Consider the following 10,302-nt stretch of genomic DNA (forward strand, 5'->3'; position numbering starts at 1 on the left):
GGCTCCACAATTGTAAGCACAAGCTGCCCGGCTCTCCCCCAAGCAAGAGCCAACCCACCCCCAGTCATTCCCTGTTTCTCATTCCCTGTCTCCTGATGCCACGCCACTATTGTCATTTAGTCACTCCTCTAGCTTTGTGTGACTACGCCCCCCTCATGACACATGGCCACGCCCATTTTTGGTGGAGGCTATCAGTACCACCAAGAAAAAAATTCTACTTGCACCACTGACTATATAACACACCGCAATGCCCATTACATACTATATGTAACCCTACTTTAGGTTATACATGTATAGATATGAAATTGTAGTGTTAATATATTTATTGAAGTGATGTATATGTATTTACGTATATAGAATAGATTTAATGGTGTACATATATTATATGTATGGTATACTGGCATGCTGGCTTAAAGACTTGTAGAGCAATGAGCACAGCACTGGAAATTTCCAGAGCCCCATGAGACTCTTTAGGCTGTCAATCAGTGAGAACAAGGACTGTCCTTGAGCCAGGCAGTTGACCAGGCAGTTGACCAGTGAGCTGACTCTGTGAAGGGCTGACAGAAACGCTGCTGGTTTTAGACTGACAGTCTCCCTTATACAGCGCTAACCTTCTCTGATAGCTGTGAACATTGAGAGCTGTAGATATTTAGGCGCTATACTATGTGGCTGGGGAAGTGAGCCAGGAAGGAGTTACTACTTAGCAGAGCACCCCGCTCCCTGTCCAACTAAAATGCAAGCTGCACCATCTATCATCTGGTGCAGGCAGGAGGACTGCAGCCTAGTGCTACAAGTTGGGGAAGACAGAGGAGGCGGAGCGGCAACTGACAGTATTGCTCTACCAAAGCCCGGAGGGAGTGTCAGGTCACCGAGCCTCTGCTGAGCCAACAATGCAGGAGGTACTCACATCATCACAGCAGCAGCAGCACCGCCCAGCCAGCAAAGGAGGAGCCGCTGAGCCGCGAATATAAAACATCATCATATCCCACTCAAGTGCAGCAGAGAAAGAGTTAAGGAGCCAGCAGACATAGGGTGAGATAAGACTAATTCACACTCACAAAAAAGACAGCATGTCTTACTCTCACATTTCACTCAAAGTCTGGACAGACAGCCAGATTTAAGTAACTAGAAACATTGTATAGGAAAGAACTCTGAGACAGAGAAAAGGTTTGATTAGATTGGATACATCCATTAGTATCCAATACTAATACTTTTCAACTACTACATTCAGATAAATACACTTTCATTAGTTCAAAGCAAGACTGAACTGTATGCTTACATTTGAGCCCCAACATGCGCATATATTATTCCTTTAATGCTGGCCAGCTAAGGGTTTTTTTTGTAATGCATGCAAGTATTTCTGTATAGGATTTGGGAGGATTAGAGGGTACTGTATTGTATTGTATAAAGAGCATGAAAATGTATTGTATGTTATTATTGATATGTTCCTGTATGCTTATGTATTGATAAATATAAATCGTATTAAACTTACTTATTCTATTGACGGGTTAGCCAAGTTCATTATGGAGTAACATTATAGGATAGGCAGATACTTAATTAGATGAGTGTTTCCCAGACGACACTAACTAAATAATGTTTGGGTCGAGGCACTTAGTTACTTAGTTGTACCCTTTACATAGTAAAAGATTAAAAGGGTTACATATATAACACACCGTAATGCCCATTACATACTATATAACAAACCGTAATGCCCATTACATACTATATAACACACCGTAATGCCCATTACACATTTTACACAAATGTGGCACTTACCTACATGCTCGATGCCAGGGGCTTCATGCTCGTTGCCAAGGGGGACTGAAATTGCTCGTTGCCAAGGGGGACTGAAATTGCTTGTTGCCAAGGGGGACTGAAATTGCTCTTTGCCAAGTGGCACTGAAATTGCTCTTTGCCAAGGAGCACTGAAATTGCTCGTTGCCAAGGGGGTTGATTGGCTGCTGGACCGCAAGCGCCTATTGGCTAGCGGTCTAGCGGGAGACGTGAATTGAAATTAGCAGCACATCTCCCAGACACAGCGGGGAGCCGGGAGTGGGCAGGGGAGCAGGCGAGCTGGTGGTGCAGGCACACTTCCGGTGCCCTGTCAACTTCTGGCGCCCAGAGCTTGTGCTCCGCCGGCTCCATCCTCGCTACGCCCCTGGCAGTATGGCAGTATTGGGGTGATTCTGGTCGGTTTGCAAAAGCAAACTCCTTTAACGGAAAAAAATTATGCTGCAATTTTAGTGAAAATGTTTTAAAAAATGGCCTGGCTTCCCCCCTCCTGAGCATAACCAGATCTGGGCTCATTGAACCGGTCCTGGCTTAAAAATTGCAGGGGGATAAAATGTGTAGGGGTCTGCTGTATTTAAGAAACCAGCACCAGGCTCTTGGATCAGTCCTGGTTCCAAACAAATTGAGGACAAAAAAACTGGGGGTCCCCCATATTTTGGAACCAGCATCGGGCTTCAAAAGCAAGTGGTGTCATGCCACTTTTTATACAAGGTCCTCTGGTCATACCATGAGCACCGTGGCTGGTCAGCCCTGAAATGTGTCTGTGGGAGGAGTCAGAACCACCCATTAAAGGTTCCGGGCTGACGTGTAAAATTAGAATAATAAACAAAGTTCACCTGTAAAAAAGAATGACACACACACACAAAATAGTACAGCGAGGAGGGACCTGGCTTGTATATTGGTGTAAAAATAATGAACGTAATAAAGCTGTACTATTCTGGGTGTGTGTGTGTATTTATTTTAACATTCTTTTTACAGGTGAACTATAAGTCTAAGGGGGCCCATTAATACCTCGCTTGCTGGAACTTGTGGTTTGCCAAGTTCCAGCATGAAGGGGAGGACTGCTGGGACTTGTAGTTCGACTGTAAAAAGCAACGTTTATTATTTTAATTTTACACGTATCAGCACGGCATCCACCACCCTGAGGACAGCCCCGGGCTTCAGCCCTGGAATGGGGGGACCCCATTAATGGAGGGGTTCTGACTCCCCTGTGGACCCAGTCCACGGCTGAGTATCCACAGTGCTCATGGAACGGCTGGGGGACCTTGTATAGAAAGTGTCCCTCAGCTGTGGCATACGGGGGACCCCCAGTTTTTCTGTCCCCTGTATTCTTGGAACCAGGACCGGTCCAAGAGCCTGGTGCTGGTTTCTTCAATACAGTGGACTCCTATACATTTTGTCTCCATATTTTCAAAACCAGGACCGGGTCAATAAGCTCAGGGATGGCTATGTTCAGGAGGGGCAGTGGCGTAACTACACTGCCGCAGCCCCTGCGGTGGCTTTGAGGAGGCGGTGCCACTGGGGTCTGCGGGGAGCGCCGAGCTGCTGGTGCCGTCTGCTGCTGCCGGATGTTTTGCCTGTCGCTCTGTCTGCCTAACACAGGCAGCGGCACCAGCAGCAGGAAGCCTCACTCTCAGACCCGCATAGCTGAAGTGAGTGAGGTCCGTCCTGCCTCTCCCATACCCTCCAACTGTACCGATTTTGCCGGTACAGTACCGTTTTTTAACAGTCTGTACCGGCAAAATCAGTTTGTACCGAATGTATCGGTTTTTTGCTTCCTTCCTTGTTTTCCTATTCCTCCTCCGCTCCTGGCTGTTCCAATCCTGTGCGTGCTGCCCTGCGCCGGCTCTCCCCTCTCCCCCTCCGTTCCCATAAGTGCATTGCGGGCATGGCGTCATGACATCAGGCGCCAGCACCGCACCGCGCGCACTCAAGGGAAGGATGTCTATTTATGTGCCCTCACTGTCTGCGCATGCGCAGGCAGAGAACTGAGCGAGGGCGCGTGCAAATCTCTGTGAGGGAGAGAGGGGTGCGGTGGCCAGCTCCGGCACGCACGGGAGTGCAGCAAGTAGGTGCCATCTAGACTACAGGTCGCCGTCCGGAGTCTGCCACACATTGGAGTGCAGCAAGTAGGTGCACTAAATCACTCCAGCTGTGTCTGCTATCAGCATCGTGTCGCACCTGTTTGCCTGCAGCTCATGTCACATGGTGGCTTGGTGGGCTGCTGGCATATTAAATAAGTATATTTAATATACTCATTTATTAAATAAGTATATTAAATACACTTATTTAATTTAATATGCGCAGCCAGCAGCCCACCAAGCCACCATGTGACATGAGCTGCTTCAGGTGCCGGGCGGGGGGGGGGGGGGGGTAACCTACAAATGTGGGGGAAAAAACGGCCCAAAACACATTCGGAAAGGGTGACTCCGCCCACTTTACCCGTGGCCACGCCCCTTCCTAAATGTGTACCGAATTCTGCCACTGAAATGTTGGAGGGTATGCTCTCCCTCCCTTCCTCCCAGCAGCAGCACAGGCAGGAAGGAACTAGGGGCCTTATTCTGATCTGAGCTCAGTACAAATTTGTTCTTAAAATGGGCAAAACCATGGCCCTTATTCTGGTTGGTGCGGATATTCCCGCTTGCGTACGGGCCGCCGATGTTTATCTTCTGCGCATGTGCAGAGGTCACTCTGCGCATGTGCAGGCGATTTCGCCGCAAGGATTCTCTATACGCCGCACAGGGGGCGTAGAGGGGCGTGAGGGGCTACTTATCCTCATTACTCTATGCATACGCCCCGCGTTTCATGGGCGTTCCCATGCAAACGCGGGGCGTATGCATGGTAATGAGGCCGTGACGCGTGGGTACGGGGCGGGCATCTGACATCGCCGGATGTTAGCTGCCCGCCCCCATACAAGATTTCACACGGACAAGTGTCCGTGTGGTCTTGTGTTGCGGGACCTGGTGGAGCGTGCGGCCCTGCATTCGATGTTCGGCGACCATCGAATGCAGGGGCTGCTCCCACCATGGAGGAGGCGTATCCCCGTCCAATTTCATGCGGATCGCCACATATCCGCGTACGGATGGCCGTGGCGATCCGTATGGAAGGCGGGGATTCGCCTGCACGGTCGGAGCCGCATATGCGGCTCCGGCCGCACCAACCAGAATAAGGGCCCATGTGCACTACAGGTGAGGCAGATGTAACATGTATAGAGAGAGTTAGGTTTGTGTGAGTTATTTTGTTTCTGTGCAGGGTAAATACTGGCTGCATTATTTTTACACTGCAATTTAGATTTCAGTTTCAGCACACCCCACCCAAATTTAATTCTCTTAACACACGTTACATCTGCTCCACCTGCAGTGCACATGGTTTTGCCCATTTTAGGAACAAATGTGTACTGAGCTCAGATCAGAATAAGGCCCTAGGAGAGGTTTCTGTGCACACACACACACAGCCTCCATCCATCCGCACAGGTTGGTGCAGCATCCTCCCTCTCCCTGCTTTCTGTTCCTGATCCTCATGCGCACGAAGGCACTCGTCTCTTCCCCTGCACTCTCCACTCGGTTACTGCACCCTCCCCTACTGCTACAGCACAGGAGCAGAACAAAACAATAAGGTTAACCCCTTTCACACCCTGGTTTTCTACAGTGGGATGCAAGTGGGAGGCAAAACAGTTAGTGTCTGTGTCATCACATGTCAGCATATCTGGGTCAGTGTCCGGGTGTCTGTGTTATGTCTCCAGATGTCAGCATTAGTGTCTCTATGTGCAGTCTGTGTGTCAGCGTATCCCTGTATGTAGGCATCTGTCAGTGTCCATGGCCCTTATTCTGATCGGTGCGGTAATATCCGCGTGCGTTCGCCCCGCCGATGTTTTGTGTCTGCGCATGTGCAGAGGCGTCTCTGCGCATGTGCGAGCGGGGCGTACGGCCAAATCCCGCATGATATGTGAACACTCCGAACAGGGGGTGGAGAGGGGCGTGAAGGGCTATTTGGGCTCATTACCATATGCATACGCCCCGCGTTTCATGGGAGTTCCCATGAAAATGCTGGGCGTACGTATGGTAATGCGGCCGTGACGCACGTGTAGGGGGCGGACATATGACATCGCCGGATGTCAGCTGCCCGCCCAGATCCCTGCTTTTGCACGGAAAAATGTCCGTGTGGTCTGAGGTTGCGGGTGCTGGTGGAGCACTCGGTCCTGCATTCGATGGTCTGCGACCATCGAATGATGGGGGAGGTTCCCTTAGATGGAGGAGGCGTATTCCGTGAAAAATACACGTGTGGTCCGTTCGGCCAGCTTCTTACCGCATACGGACGGAGTGGGCGATCCGTATGGAAGGCGGGGTTTCGCACGCACGGTCCTGGCCGCATAATCGGCTCTGGCCGCACCGATCAGAATAAGGGCCCATGTGTCATTGCATACCTCCCAACTGTCCCGCTTACCACGGGAATGTCCCGATATTCGGGGACGTTCCTGCGTCCCGCCCGGGGCCGCCATTGTCCCGCGGTGGGGGGAGGGGGGCAGTTGGGAGTCCCCCCAGTCTGCCAAGAATAGATGCTGTGCGCATGCGCACAGCGTCTATTCAGCGCCGATGAGCGGCAAGTTGGGAGGTATGTCATTGGCTATCTGTGTCAGCATGTGTGTCTGTGTCAGCGTCCATGCGTCAACTTGTTAGCATCCATGTGTCAGCGCCCGTGTGTTAGGATCTGTCCATTTGTCAGCATCTGTCTGTTTGCCAGCATGTCGGCATCTGCTTGTCCATGTGTCAGCATACAGTACTTCCCATCTGTATTTATTTTTGTGTGACTGTCCCACTGTTCCAACCAAGGGCAGCAATGCCCCGTGATGGGGAGAGGGGCAGTTGGGAGACGCCCTTTTGGTGCTCTGCTTGGCGGAGCAGTGGTGAATAGACATATTGCGCCTACGCAAAGCATCTATTCACGGGAGACAGAGGGGCTGGGGACATGCCAGAAGCTTAGAGAGAGCTTAGCATGCCTCCATAGTGATGAAAACCAAAGGCATGGCTTGTGGGAGCATTATTCCCAATAAGCCTTGCAGTTGCCACCTCTTTGTGCGGTCACACCCTTTTTCTGGCGGCGGTGCGGCTTTGTCGCACAGAAGTCTTAATTCCTGCAGTGTAAGGAGCATTACTATGTGTGGTGTATAGTGTAAGGAGCATAACGGTGTGTGACAGATACGGTGGAATTTTCTGCTGCCTGAGTTCAGCGGCAGTGCGAGATGTCCACCGAACTCGGACGTTTTTTTAAAGGGGAATTAACTTACAAGGCAAAACCAGTTAATTCCCCTTTAAAAAACGTCTGAGTTTGGCGGACATCTCACACTGAACTCGGGCGGCATTAAATTCCGCCCATAGTGTATGGTTAATTACGGCATGTGGCATATAGTGTAAGGGGCATTATGATGTGTGACGTAATGTGTAAGGGGCATCAAAAACTTTTTTGGCTGGGGGGAGCAAAATTTATAGTTACGCCACTGAGGAGGGGGGACCCTACTTCAATTTTTTTTTTTAAGAATATGAATACGAATCTTATTAAATACATCCGTAACTCCAAATACGAACGTATAGTATACAAATGACTACGAACAGCAACGACATTGGAAATGACAAATTACGGTACTTGTGTAATATCTGGGCTCCCGATTTTGTCATTGTATTGCATCACATTGCATTGCATTGCATGCAATATAGTGGCATGCAATTCATGCAATGCGATTTTTCATTGTAAAGACCAGATTTTTAATTGTATAGTCACCCATGGGTGATTTCATACCACCACTATGCAACTACTCATGGAGTTGATTTTATATAGTGTCGCGAGCGCAGCGAGCCACCGAGCCCGAAGCGTGGCGAGCGCAGCGAGCCCCGTGAGGGACACAGAATACATGTAAAGTACTCCGCGTCCGCTCGCCACACTATATAAAATCAACTCCATTCGTAGTTGGATACTGGGGTTATGAAATCACCCTGGCTGACTATACAATTAAAAATTGGGTCTTTACAATGAAATATTGCATCGCATTGCCTCGCATGCCTTAAGTAGTGGCATGCAATGTAAAAAAATCGGGTGCCCAGATAATACACAAGTACCCAAATTACCCTTATACAACTGCTTGGTAAATTATATGTACATGGTCGTACATTTTACAACACAAATACGTACGCAGCCATTCGATACAAATATGAATACGAATGAGAAAGAAGGAAATACACATTTTTTGTAAATGTACCCCTATGTCATTAATGTCTGCTGCAAAAGGGATGATTGTAGCCCTTTTGCATTAGTCCAGCTGTTCCCATTCACAAACTGTGTGTCTAGGCACCCTGGGGTGCCATGAAGCTCTTGCAGGGGTGCCTCGGGTTGGTAGTCCAGGACCAAATTAAATTAGGGGGCCCTTTTATAATTTAACATTTGAGGCTAAGGGGGAGATTCTGTAAAGCAGAAATGCAGTAAAAACCCAGTTTTCTGGGTTTTTACCGCATTTCTATATGCTATATGGCGCCTCCGCAGTGCCAGCTCTTATCACAAGAGCTGTCCCTTGCGTTAATAATGGCATATGTTACAGCATATGCCGTTAATAATAATGCGGTAGCCGGCGATAATGGGCGCGGATGTTACAACACTGCAAAAACACCCATTTTCGAAGGCTAGACAGATATTCCCCTGAAGTATCCCCTGAATGTATCTAGGGGGGAACGCAGCATGGCTCTATGATAACTGATGCGATCCCTCCTATCCCACCACCAGCAGCATCCCCTATTGGTTTCTAAGGGGGATGCGATGCTGCCCGATGTATCAATATCGGGCAGCATTGCATCAGGTCCTGGGGCTACCACCATTCTGAGATAGTGATAGCCGATTGTAGCCTATGGGCTACTTACAAAACTGCTGGCGGGGCAGTGCGGTCAACTCGGGTCAGCGCTAACTGCGCATGCACAGACCACCCGGCACCTGGCTGAGTGCATCTCTGGGATGGGTTCTTTTCAGAGCCCTGTCCCTGTTTGTGTAGGAACCTACACAGGGGTGTTTTTAGAGAGGAGAAGGCTTGTGTGCAGCCTCCTCAGCAGAGCACCCTCCTCTCTACCAGGAGAAGTAGGGTCAGAGCACTCAGAGCAGACTGCATGCTGTGAAGTCTGAGCACTAGATCAGTCAGACTCCACCGTGCACGTGATGAACACGGGGAAAATGACAGCTGCACCATTTTTCTGGCGATTTCAGCAGCGCTTTGCCCACTGCCGCAGGACTCCTGAGAGCAAGTATTGAATAAATAGGTGCAGATTGCATGGTTAGGGCCTCACTGGGAATAAGGGGTCCCTGTGCACACTGCACCCATTACAGAAACGCCACTGAACATACATATGGCCATTAGCGTCACATATTACAATGCATCCTGGATGTTTTATATATATAGATAAACATTGGTAATAGTTATATAATCCATACCTTCCAACATCTCCCATTCCAGGAGGGACACAATGCTCTGTTTCTGGACTTCCTTCTTAATGTGCGATTGACGTCACCTGTTTTAAACAGGCTAATGGGTAAGAAAGATATTTCCACACAGGTGATAGCAATCATAAATTAAGAGGGAAGTCCAGAAACAGAGCATTGTGTCCCTCCTGGAGAGGGCAATGTTGGGAGGTATGTATAATCAAACCACAAATCGCATCATGTTGGTTTTAAAAATGATATATGTTCCATTTTGGGTGTAGTTATATACATGCTAGTCACACTATGTTCCTTTATCTAGATTTATTCTGCATACTAATGAACACTTTTGAACAAGTATGGACGATGGTGGAACGCAAAAAACAGAATTTTCGGGTATGTGGAAAGCACCACCATCTTCATGGAACTCAGTGCGCAAGTGCAGTCAGCGGCAGGTGCTGCTGGTTGAAGTAATCAGCCAGCTGTCCATCTACTGCCTGGTAGTCACGCTATTGAGAAAAAACATACTCTGAAACGCGTTTAGAGTGACTTGGGCAGTTTGTTTCGGATCCAGAGCGGGATGGGCATGTGTGGGGGGACCTACCTGGTTCTTCATTTCTGACCACTCCAGAGGGTCATTGAAGCAGACCAACGTACCCCAGGAACGGTTACCTTCAACTGGTTCCAGCTTGCCTGTGGATCGTATACATGCTTTTAAAATGTCTCCTACATGTGAGTGCATTGTATATTAAAATTGTGTTGCTTTTAATGATCTGCACCATTGTGGCTTCTTTTGGATTTTTCCGCCATATATGTAAAGCCATTCTGAAGTCCATATGTGAATAACAGTGGAACAAGAAGTTGCTGTGTTTCTGCCAGTGGGATTGAAATGAATGCTTATTTTTTCCTTTAGATATTGTGAGTGTACATCTACGCCATAATTACCAAATAAAGTATTAACCGTCTGCACTAAAAGTGTTTTTTTATCTCCTTGGCAATGGGTTTGCCTTATTGGTTGTATAAAGCCAAGGTGTTGTCCACAGATAAACCACGTGGAATTGA

General features: G+C 48.6%; 1 long non-coding RNA gene across 1 annotated transcript in view; it reads left to right on the top strand.

Moving 5' to 3' along the window:
* The window catches only part of LOC146080811 (uncharacterized), a 36,900-nt gene extending 26,747 nt beyond the window's left edge, over window positions 1–10,153 (top strand). The window contains exon 3 of the long non-coding RNA XR_014474996.1: window positions 9,563–10,153. This is a non-coding gene — a long non-coding RNA (uncharacterized LOC146080811). The remainder of the gene's footprint in view (window positions 1–9,562) is intronic.
* Window positions 10,154–10,302: the final 149 nt, after the last annotated feature.

Source organism: Crinia signifera, chromosome 5 (genome assembly GCF_055691185.1).
Source record: "Crinia signifera chromosome 5, ASM5569118v1, whole genome shotgun sequence".
NCBI lineage: Eukaryota > Metazoa > Chordata > Amphibia > Anura > Myobatrachidae > Crinia > Crinia signifera.